This window comes from Festucalex cinctus, chromosome 11 (genome assembly GCF_051991245.1).
Source record: "Festucalex cinctus isolate MCC-2025b chromosome 11, RoL_Fcin_1.0, whole genome shotgun sequence".
Lineage (NCBI taxonomy): Eukaryota > Metazoa > Chordata > Actinopteri > Syngnathiformes > Syngnathidae > Festucalex > Festucalex cinctus.
The window spans coordinates 8352907-8364224 of NC_135421.1; positions in this window are offsets into that span (position 1 = coordinate 8352907).

Genomic DNA, 11318 nt, shown 5'->3' on the forward strand with positions numbered 1-11318 from the left:
GATGATCCAAATGAGTGAATAACATCATCTTTGTGCCTTATGAATTCAAATATATCATAATATGGGCGTTTCACTGGTTGGATCCCATAAATTTGACCATATCCACTTAAAACACAGTTTCCTCAGTCACCTAAAGAACTCCCCCTCAGTGACTTTGATGGATTACCCTATAATGCCAATTAGGTAATTGATTCCAGTTACCAGCAAACGCGCAGAAAAATCATTACGGTTCAGTGGGTATAATGCGGCATGTTTATCAGAGTAAATTTATTTGCCCGGGAAATGAGCTCCCTCTGTCACTTTAATGGTAAATATACCTCTGACGCGCGCAATTACGATGGGGGACGAGAGAAAAGTTGCCATGGAAACGTATCATATTGAGGAAAATGGGATTTACATACGATCAATGTGGTTGTTTAATTGATTAGCTTGACAAGCGAGAAAAAAATCAAGGCAGAGAAGGCTATGGTGCCAGATTCACAATTCAATGTCTTTTTACATTATGTTCCAAACTATCATGCATGTGATTTGTAACCCTTCAGGCAGAACTACAGATAAACAGAACAGATTTTGTGGGTCAAATTTAAGAATTTGAAATATGTACATATTATGAATGGACATTAAAAAATGCTGTATAATAATGTAGCAGCTTGTGGAAATCTGGTCATTTAGGGTGAAAATATGTCAGTTTAAAGATCAGGAACTTAAATGGCTGGAAATGGAGAAAATTACAATCAAAGCTGGTGAAATGTATTTTCCTGAAATAAATGAAATTAACTCATTCATTTGCCATAACATGACATTGAAATGCAATTTTCACCCCGATAACCCAATAATTTAATCGTTTTTTTTGTTTGTTTGTTTTTTTAATAATTTGATTTTAAATAGGGCGGCACGGTAGTCGAGTGGTTTGCACGTCCGCTTCCCAGTTCTGAGGTCTCCGGTTCGAGTCCAGGCTCGGACCTTCCTGGGTGGAGTTTGCATGTTCTCCCCGTGCCCGCGTGGATCTTCTCCGGGTACTCCGGTCTCCTCCCACATTCCAAAGACATGCATGACAGGTTAATTGGGCGCTCCGAATTGTCCCTAGGTGTGAGTGTGGATGGTTGTTCGTCTCTGTGTGCCCTGCGATTGGCTGGCAACCAGTCCAGGGTGTCCCCCGCCTACTGCCCAGAGCCAGCTGAGATAGGCGCCAGCAGCCCCCGCGACCCTTGTGAGGAATAAGCGGTCAAGAAAATGAATGAATGAATGAATGATTTTAAAAAAAAATTCACGCATTTTCTTAAATTGTAATACGCCAAGTAATTCTGACCAATCAGAAGCAGCCTTTTGGCATTAGCCTACCAACAAAGATGTTTTCCTTATGCCACAACAGACATTAACTCATTTGTGTTACGGTGGGGGTGTGATGGACGGACCCAGAGGCGGAATAAACAGGCAGGGAGAAGTGGAATGACAGCAACTAGAATGACTTTATTGACTGTGGTGGGGAAGGACTGGACGAGACTGAAGTGGAGAAGACTGGGCTGGACGTGTACCCAGATCATGGCGAGGACTTGGCGTTGCGTGATGCAGAGACTTGGCGTGATGCAGAAGACTTGGCGTGATGCAGAAGACTTGGCGTGATGCAGAAGACTTGGCGTGATGCAGAAGACTTGGCGTGATGCAGAAGACTTGGCGTGATGCGGATGACTTGGCGTGATGCGGATGACTTGGCGTGATGCGGATGACTTGGCGTGATGCGGATGACTTGGCGTGATGCGGATGACTTGGCGTGACGTGGATGACGGCGAAGACTAAGTAGACTAGGAAGACTTTGACGACTTGGCGTGGCTGACTTTGACGACTTGGCGTGGCTGACTTTGACGACTTGGCGTGGCTGACGTTGAAGACTTGGCGTGGCTGACGTTGAAGACTTGGCGTGGCTGACGTTGAAGACTTGGCGTGGCTGACGTTGAAGACTTGGCGTGGCTGACGTTGAAGACTTGGCGTGGCTGACGTTGAAGACTTGGCGTGGCTGACGTTGAAGACTTGGCGTGGCTGACGTTGAAGACTTGGCGTGGCTGACGTTGAAGACTTGGCGTGGCTGACGTTGAAGACTTGGCGTGGCTGACGTTGAAGACTTGGCGTGGAAGACTTTGTAGACTTGGCGTGGAAGACTTTGTAGACTTGGCGTGGAAGACTTTGTAGACTCGGCGTGGAAGACTTTGTAGACTCGGCGTGGAAGACTTTGTAGACTCGGCGTGGAAGACTTAGTAGACTCGGCGTGGAAGACTTAGTAGACTCGGCGTGGAAGACTTAGTAGACTTGGCGTGGAAGACTTGGTGGACTTTGGCGATAAAGACTGGGTAGACTTGGCCCTAAAGACACCACTGTGACTAAACATGTAGACAAGCACCCAGCAGACATTCCAACAGCAAACATTCAGCAAACAATGCTCCCACACCCGCGTGAGACAAACACCACTCCCTTATACCAACACTAATGACAATAACCGGACACACCTGGGAGACACAGCAGGGAGGGGGAACCAATCAGCACTACACATCAGGAAGGGAAGACACAAGCAGGTGGACAAGGTTAACATAACGAGACTGGGGAAGAAGACCGGAACACCAACAACCAACACTCACCAAAATAAAACAAAAACCCAACCCAAAAACCGAAACATGACAGTACCCCTCCACCAAGGGACGGCTCCCAGACGTCCCAAACACAAAACAAGCCAAAAAAGGGGAGGGCGGGGACGGGAACGGGAGCAAAACACAGCCCTCAACCAGGGTAGGAATAGGAGGACACAAGGGGGCGAAAAACGGCCTCACACAATGCCATAAACTCCGCATCCGGGGGTGGCCCAGGAGGAGGCAAAATCATCGGCCCAGAGGGCTGAAACTGGGGTGGCTCCGCCAAGGGCCGGTCCCCGTGGTGGGCCCGTCTTCTGCGCCGCCTGGCGCTAGGTCCCGGATCGGCCACCATGACCGCACTGCTTGGGGCGGACACCAGGCCCGGAGACTTTGATCGGGGCAGAGACGAGGAAGCTGGGGATTTGACCTGGGGCAGAGACGAGGAAACTTGAGACTTTGGCTGGGGCTGTGACGAGGAAGCTGGGGATTTGACCTGGGGCAGAGACGAGGAAGCTGGGGATTTGACCTGGGGCAGAGACGAGGAAGCTGGGGATTTGACCTGGGGCAGAGACGAGGAAGCTGGGGATTTGACCTGGGGCAGAGACGAGGAAACTTGAGACTTTGGCTGGGGCAGAGACGAGGAAACTGGGGACTTTGGCTGGGGCAGAGACGAGGAAACTTGAGACTTGACTTGGGGCAGAGATGAGGAAGCGGGAGAAGGCGGCAACTCTGCCGTGACGAGGGGACCTGAGATGCCAATTGGCCGCGACGAGGGGACCTGAGACGCCAGGGGCTTAGGCTGCACAGGCGCTGCGGCCAGGGGCTGCGGAGGCAGCGGCACCGGCGTTGCGACCAGGGGCTGCGGAGGCAGCGGCACCGGCGTTGCGGCCAGGGGCTGCTGAGGCAGCGGCACAGGCGTTGCGGCCAGGGGCTGCTGAGGCAGCGGCACAGGCGTTGCGGCCAGGGGCTGCGGAGGCAGCGGCACAGGCGTTGCGGCCAGGGGCTGCGGAGGCAGCGGCACAGGCGTTGCGGCCAGGGGCTGCGGAGGCAGCGGCACAGGCGTTGCGGCCAGGGGCTGCGGAGGCAGCGGCACAGGCGTTGCGGCCAGGGGCTGCGGGGGCAGCGGCACAGGCGTTGCGGCCAGGGGCTGCGGCGGCAGCGGCACAGGCGAAGCGGCCAGGGGCTGCGGCGGCAGCGGCACAGGCGTTGCATCCGGGACCGACAGCGACGAAGTGGCCAGGGGCTGAAGCGGCAGCAGCGGCACAGGCAAAGAGGCCAGGGGCTGAAGCGGCACAGGCGTGGTATTCTTGGGCCGCCGAGGTGCCAGGACGAGGGCCTGGAGCCGGCGGGGCGCCGGAACGGGGTCCTGAGGCCGGCAGGGCGCCGGAACGGGGTCCTGAGGCCGGCGTGGAGCCGGAACGGGAACTTGAATCCGGCGCGGAGCCGGAACGGGGTCCTGAGGCCGGCGCGGAGCCGGAACGGGGTCCTGAGGCCGGCGCGGAGCCGGAACGGGGTCCTGAGGCCGGCGCGGAGCCGGAACGGGAACTTGAATCCGGCGCGGAGCCGGAACGGGGTCCTGAGGCCGGCGCGGAGCCGGAACGGGAACTTGAATCCGGCGCGGAGCCGGAACGGGGTCCTGAGGCCGGCGCGGAGCCGGAACGGGGTCCTGAGGCCGGCGCGGAGCCGGAACGGGAACTTGAATCCGGCGCGGAGCCGGAACGGGGTCCTGAGTCCGGCGGGGAGCCGGAACGAGGTCCTGAGTCCGGCGGGGAGCCGGAACGAAGTCCTGAGTCCGGCGGGGAGCCGGAACGGGGACGAGAGGCCGGCGCGGAGCCGGAACGGGGACGAGACGCTTCCGCTGGGTCCAGGTTGGTGGGAGCATTCTGTTACGGTGGGGGTGTGATGGACGGACCCAGAGGCGGAATAAACAGGCAGGGAGAAGTGGAATGACAGCAACTAGAATGACTTTATTGACTGTGGTGGGGAAGGACTGGACGAGACTGAAGTGGAGAAGACTGGGCTGGACGTGTACCCAGATCATGGCGAGGACTTGGCGTTGCGTGATGCAGAGACTTGGCGTGATGCAGAGACTTGGCGTGAGGCAGAGACTTGGCGTGAGGCAGAGACTTGGCGTGAGGCAGAGACTTGGCGTGAGGCAGAGACTTGGCGTGAGGCAGAGACTTGGCGTGAGGCAGAGACTTGGCGTGAGGCAGAAGACTTGGCGTGCTGCAGAAGACTTGGCGTGCTGCAGAAGACTTGGCGTGATGCAGAAGACTTGGCGTGATGCAGAAGACTTGGCGTGATGCAGAAGACTTGGCGTGATGCGGAAGACTTGGCGTGATGCGGAAGACTTGGCGTGATGCGGAAGACTTGGCGTGATGCGGATGACTTGGCGTGACGTGGATGACTTGACGTGACTTGGCGTGATGCAGAAGACTTGGCGTGATGCAGAAGACTTGGCGTGATGCAGAAGACTTGGCGTGATGCAGAAGACTTGGCGTGATGCAGAAGACTTGGCGTGATGCAGAAGACTTGGCGTGATGCAGAAGACTTGGCGTGATGCAGAAGACTTGGCGTGATGCAGAAGACTTAGCGTGATGCGGATGACTTGGCGTGACGTGGATGACGGCGAAGACTAAGTAGACTAGGAAGACTTTGACGACTTGGCGTGGCTGACTTTGACGACTTGGCGTGGCTGACTTTGACGACTTGGCGTGGCTGACTTTGACGACTTGGCGTGGCTGACGTTGAAGACTTGGCGTGGCTGACGTTGAAGACTTGGCGTGGCTGACGTTGAAGACTTGGCGTGGCTGACGTTGAAGACTTGGCGTGGCTGACGTTGAAGACTTGGCGTGGCTGACGTTGAAGACTTGGCGTGGCTGACGTTGAAGACTTGGCGTGGAAGACTTTGTAGACTTGGCGTGGAAGACTTTGTAGACTTGGCGTGGAAGACTTAGTAGACTCGGCGTGGAAGACTTAGTAGACTTGGCGTGGAAGACTTGGTGGACTTTGGCGATAAAGACTGGGTAGACTTGGCCCTAAAGACACCACTGTGACTAAACATGTAGACAAGCACCCAGCAGACATTCCAACAGCAAACATTCAGCAAACAATGCTCCCACACCCGCGTGAGACAAACACCACTCCCTTATACCAACACTAATGACAATAACCGGACACACCTGGGAGACACAGCAGGGAGGGGGAACCAATCAGCACTACACATCAGGAAGGGAAGACACAAGCAGGTGGACAAGGTTAACATAACGAGACTGGGGAAGAAGACCGGAACACCAACAACCAACACTCACCAAAATAAAACAAAAACCCAACCCAAAAACCGAAACATGACAATTTGCTCCAAAAAACATATTAATATGTTCTATTTTCAATGTATGAAATGTCCCAAAACATATTTATACATTTTTTATGGTTTTTGTTTGTTTGTTTGTTTTTTATGCTAGAGCATACAGAAGGCTTTGATGCAGCCTCTGAACTGCTGAGAACGGGTGAAAATTTGTAGTAATTAATAATAAAAACCGCCAGCAGGTGACAGAAGAGTATAAGAGTTCAACCAGATTTGTGAATAATGATGAAACTTAGCTATATTCTAGTGCTAATTGCTGCAAAATGGAAACGGATCGAAATGTACCCCCCCCCCCCCCCAACCCCCCCATGTTTTTTTATAGCAATATAACATAATATTCTGTGGGCCTTGCAAAATTAGTCAAAATCCAGTAAAACCGGGAGCCAAGGGGGTTGCTTCAGTGAAAATGTCTGGGAGTAAATGAGTTAAAGTCTCTTGTTGGGTCATATGTGTCGTGACATAGATTAAAATGATATTAGAGCTGCATAGAACCTCAAACTTCCTGTTGATCCCAGACATGATGTGATTTGATCTTCACTCACTTTTCTGGTGTTTCCGGTGTTTAAATTACAAATCTGAAAATCGATCATTTTCACTTAGTTTATGCTTGTGGGCCTGCAACTCAAAACAAGGCTGTGCGACTTCCAATTGGTTTCGTGCTGGAGGTGACATTTAAGTTACATTTTGAGCATTTGTTTTTCTGGGTACTTTGTCGTATGTGTTTTTTCCCTCGTCTGATTAGGTCACTGATTGGCATCTCAGAGTTGTGCATTCACATCACAAACCAGTGCAGTGCCTTGCAAAAGGAATGAAAACACTGGGCCTTTCAAGAAAAGCATCCCACTGTTCAACAATTTGTGTCTGACAAAAACAGAAAAAGGGTTTCTGATGGAGGGATATTAAGGAAAGAAAGAAAAAGACACGACTTGGCAGGAAGCTGTTATTAGAAGCTGCTGGAGTCTCAAGAATCACTTAATGCAGGATTCCCCCAAAGGCTTGCAGTCATGCATAAAGTTGTACTTCGGCCACCCTTAACAGTCTCACAAGGAGAAACTATTCCAATGGCCTCAGAAATGCATGAAGACTCATTTTCAAACAGTTACAGTATATTCCCTGATGAATGCAACTGTTCATGGTTCAGATTGATGCAGTTCCTTCTCCTTTCCTGTTGTGGCCACTACTTTAAATTGAATGGGACACGATTTGTACACATTTGAATATGTTGTATAAATATAATATCCATGTTCCAATTAATGGTTCCTAGAATCAATAAATATACATATTAATAACCGAAAATTTCATTCCCAGCTGGGCTCTTGGACTGGATATGACTTCATTAAGGTTGATTCATTTCAATTTTGTGATTCATTTGGATTATGCTGTCGCGTTGCTGGTTTCGAAGCAACAGGAGGAGGCGACGTGAGCCTGTTTCAGTTCCCCAGAGATTTGTTTTGACACGAAAAAAAAAAACAAGAGACATGGAATGGCACCTGCTACCGATGGAAAGCCTTTCAAAAAGAGAAAGAAGCAGGTAACAACTAAGATATGTTAACACACACGCGCGAAGACTACTTATAGCTGGTAACCTTTCAGTCTTGTAACTTTAACAGTGACAGTGACAGAAAGACAAAAGGAATGGGATAGCATTTTGCTTGTTCGACTGGGGCTTTACTCCATCCCATTTGAGCAGCAAACAATTTGCTACGTCACTTGTGTTGGCAGAATAAAAAGTTACGTCACTGTAGTTCACACTCGAGGAGCAGGTGTGTGGTTTTCCTGAAAGATTCTATTAGATATTCATGGGTTGGGGTTAGCCTAGAAAGTATGATTGCAGAGTTTGATAATGAATACAGTACAGCTCCTGAACACTGACTTTGAAATGTGACTTTGAAACATGTCGTATTGTACTTGAGTCCATGAAGGTCCAAACCATCGGAGACCAGCGAGAGGCCCGAAGAGGAGTCAACCTTGAATTGGGGATTGACACGATAGCTTCAGGCTATCTCAGCAGGATGATCCCTTGTGTCCAGCAGGCTTGGCGAGGAAGCGTTGCGGCGGCGGCTGCTGTGTGAACGGGAGCGTCAGCTTGCGCGCCAGATGGTCTTGTTATCGGCGTAATGGCCATTTTTCATGTGCTCCTTTGACTGGAATTCCTTCATTTAGCCTCCTGCGCGCTAGAGGCGACGCAACGCGGACTTCCATCTCCATCTGCGGTCATGAGGGATGCGACGGCTAATTCCTCGTAATGGTCTCCAGTAAATTGGCAGGAAGTCGACTGCACCTCTGTAGGATGACGATTATGACTGGTAACAACCGTGCAGCTGGTACTCGTTAAAAAACACTCTCATACAGCCCGTCCGCCATTATGCGAACACACAACAAACCAAAGAAAGAAGCACGAGGTGGATAAAATCCTCTCGGCGGTTTTGATGCCATCTGTTTTGACTCGGGGGCCGCCCCCACTCGAGCTCCTGAGAGAAGCGACGCTGTTTTTAGCTTTTAGACAACTCACAGGAGCACACACAAACACACAAGTCCTCCCCTCATGACACCTCTGAGTTAATGAGCTGTGGCGTGCACGATGCACTTTCAAGCCACTTCCTGTAAGAGAGGAGAGAGCTAAAATAGCGGAAGAGCCGACGTCAAGACAGGCCCCCATGCACGGCAGGTGGAAGATCAAAATGAGAACGAAGCCCCGCTCACGCTCCGGAAGGGTTGTGGGAGACTGTACGCCTTACAATGACTAGTCTTTACTTTTCACGCGCTTGTCTGGAAATGTTGGCGCTGATGAAAAGATTCCGATGCGGTGCATGTGAATCAAACAACTCCCACGCGACGGCTCGTCTATCAATCCGTTTGTCCAAATATGGAAGCTTGAGCTTCCTCCTGATTTTAGTGTTACAGGAGAGATGTGCGGCATCTTATTCCATCATTAAGGATGACTTGTGCTTTCAATAACCTTTTATTTTGGGCCTAATTTATTGTTTTTCGAAACACGCCTCATTAGTTTCTGCTGGTCTCGTCAGCCCTTTTCTCACCGTGTGTCAGCCAGTCCGCTCCCGGCATATTGTTGTGAATTGTAGGAGAGAAAAACAAAATTTTCTTTTCTGGGTTCAAAAAGGAGCCTCGGGAATACAATTAATGAAATCGGGTTGGAATACAAGTCCTTTCACATATGCGGCTTATCAAAACCTGCTTTTTCTATGCCCCTTTTCTACGTGAAGGATACCGACATGGAATAGCGGCGGACTGTATTTAACTATTCAAGGTTGTGTTGAAGGGAATACAGCGGGTCCTAATCTATGCTAATGCATGGGTGAAGTTATGATTACTGTAAATATCGGTGTGAAAAACACTTCTGAACCAAAACTTCAAATGAAAATCTGGAAGAAAAAAAAGAGAAAGGGCCTCTCCAGAAAGTCAAATCTAACCTTTACACCACCTTTCCTTAACCTTTGTGGGAAATGTCATCGGGTCAAGACGAGATGAAAAGGTTCTTCCTCTTAAACAGAAGAATGGACAGCACTGGTTAAAATAAATTCCAGCGCACTTTTCCTTAACAAGCGTCATCGCACGATGGCGAGTATTGTTGACGCAAGTCGGTGGTGTGAACTGACTATTTTTAGAAGGACTTCAAAAACATCTTCTCGTAGAGTCAGTAAACATCGTCAGCAGCCTGTTGCTTTAAATATTCCTGCTGTAAAAACTATTTTTAGAACAAGAAGACTAAAAGACTTGTTTTAATATTACTGATTATGGCTTATTGTTTTTTTACTTGGTCTGAGGAAATGTTCTAACATTTTGAAATATGTTTAAGTTTTCTTAAGCTGTAAGCCATAATCAGCAATATGTCATGTATTGGTTTTGTGGGGGTGGGATTTTGTTTTCTTTTGGTTATTTGTCATGTATTCCTTGTCTCTTCCCATGTCTCGTTATGTCTAACCACGTCCACCTGAGTGTGTCTTCCCTTCCCAGTGTGTTGACCAATCAGCTCCCCAAGCCTCTTGTATCTTGCCCAGGTGTTTGTTGTTTTCTCGTTACCATGTGTATTTAGTTACCCTGCTTTGTTTCACTTCTTGTTGAGTCATTGTTGCTGTTGCTGTCATCCCATGTTGTCCATGCCATGCCTTGTTGCCCTCGTGTTTTTGTCGCTATAGTTTGTTTTTGACCTTGTTAATTTTATTTTGCCATAGTGCATTGTTTACCTTTTTTCTGAATTAAATCCCCTTTTTACTTGCATCCCTGCCTTGCCCTGTTTTTGTTGCCCCCTGCATTTGGGTCCTGCCTCCGACCCCCAAACCCCCCCCCCCACCCCACCCCCACCCCCACCATCATGACACAATACTAAAATAATAAAAGGCTTGCAATATTTCAGTTGTTTTGCAATGAGTCCAGAATGTATGGCATTTTTGCTTATTTAATGGCATTACAGAAAATAATGGACTTTATCACAATATTCTAATTTTCTGAGACAGTCCTGTACTGACAATATCCTTAGTGTTCATTTTTGTCAGTCACACAAGCTTTCGAGGTTCATTTTAAAAAAATTTTGATGTTGCCGTACGTCCGTAAAGAAGGTCAAATCAACACAATACTTAGTGAACTCCATTTTTTTATCTTGCACTCAATACCACATCCATCCATCCATCCATTTTCTTGACCGCTTATTCCTCACAAGGGTCGCGGGGGGTGCTGGAGCCTATCTCAGCCGGCTTTGGCCAGTAGGCAGGGTACACCCTGGACTGGTCGCCAGCCAATCGCAGGGCACACAGAGACGAACAAACACACACACACACACACACACACACACACCCCCACACACTCACACACACATCCTTGTACATATATCTTTGTGAGGACATCCATTGACATAATGCATTTCCTAGAGCCTTACCCTAACCGCAACCATCAAAAATGATTGCCTAAACCTAACCCTTACCCTAACCCCAACCATAACCCAATTCAAACCTAAACTCTAAAACCAAGTCTTGACCTTCAAAAAGAGGTCTTGCAAAGTGAGGACCGGCCAAAATGTCCTCACTTCACAAAAATGTCCTCATTCTGTTGGATAAAGACGTATTTTGGTCCTCACTATGTATTATGTACAAGAACACCCCCCCCCCCCCCACCCACCCCCCACCCCCCACACACACACACACACACACACACACACACACACACAAGCACACCTAGGCACAATTCGGGGCGCCCAATTAACCTGCCATGCATGTCTTTGGAATTTGGGAGGAGACCGGAGTACCCAGAGAAGACCCATACAGACACGGGTAGAACATGCAAACTCCACCCAGGAAGGCCGGAGCCTGGACTCG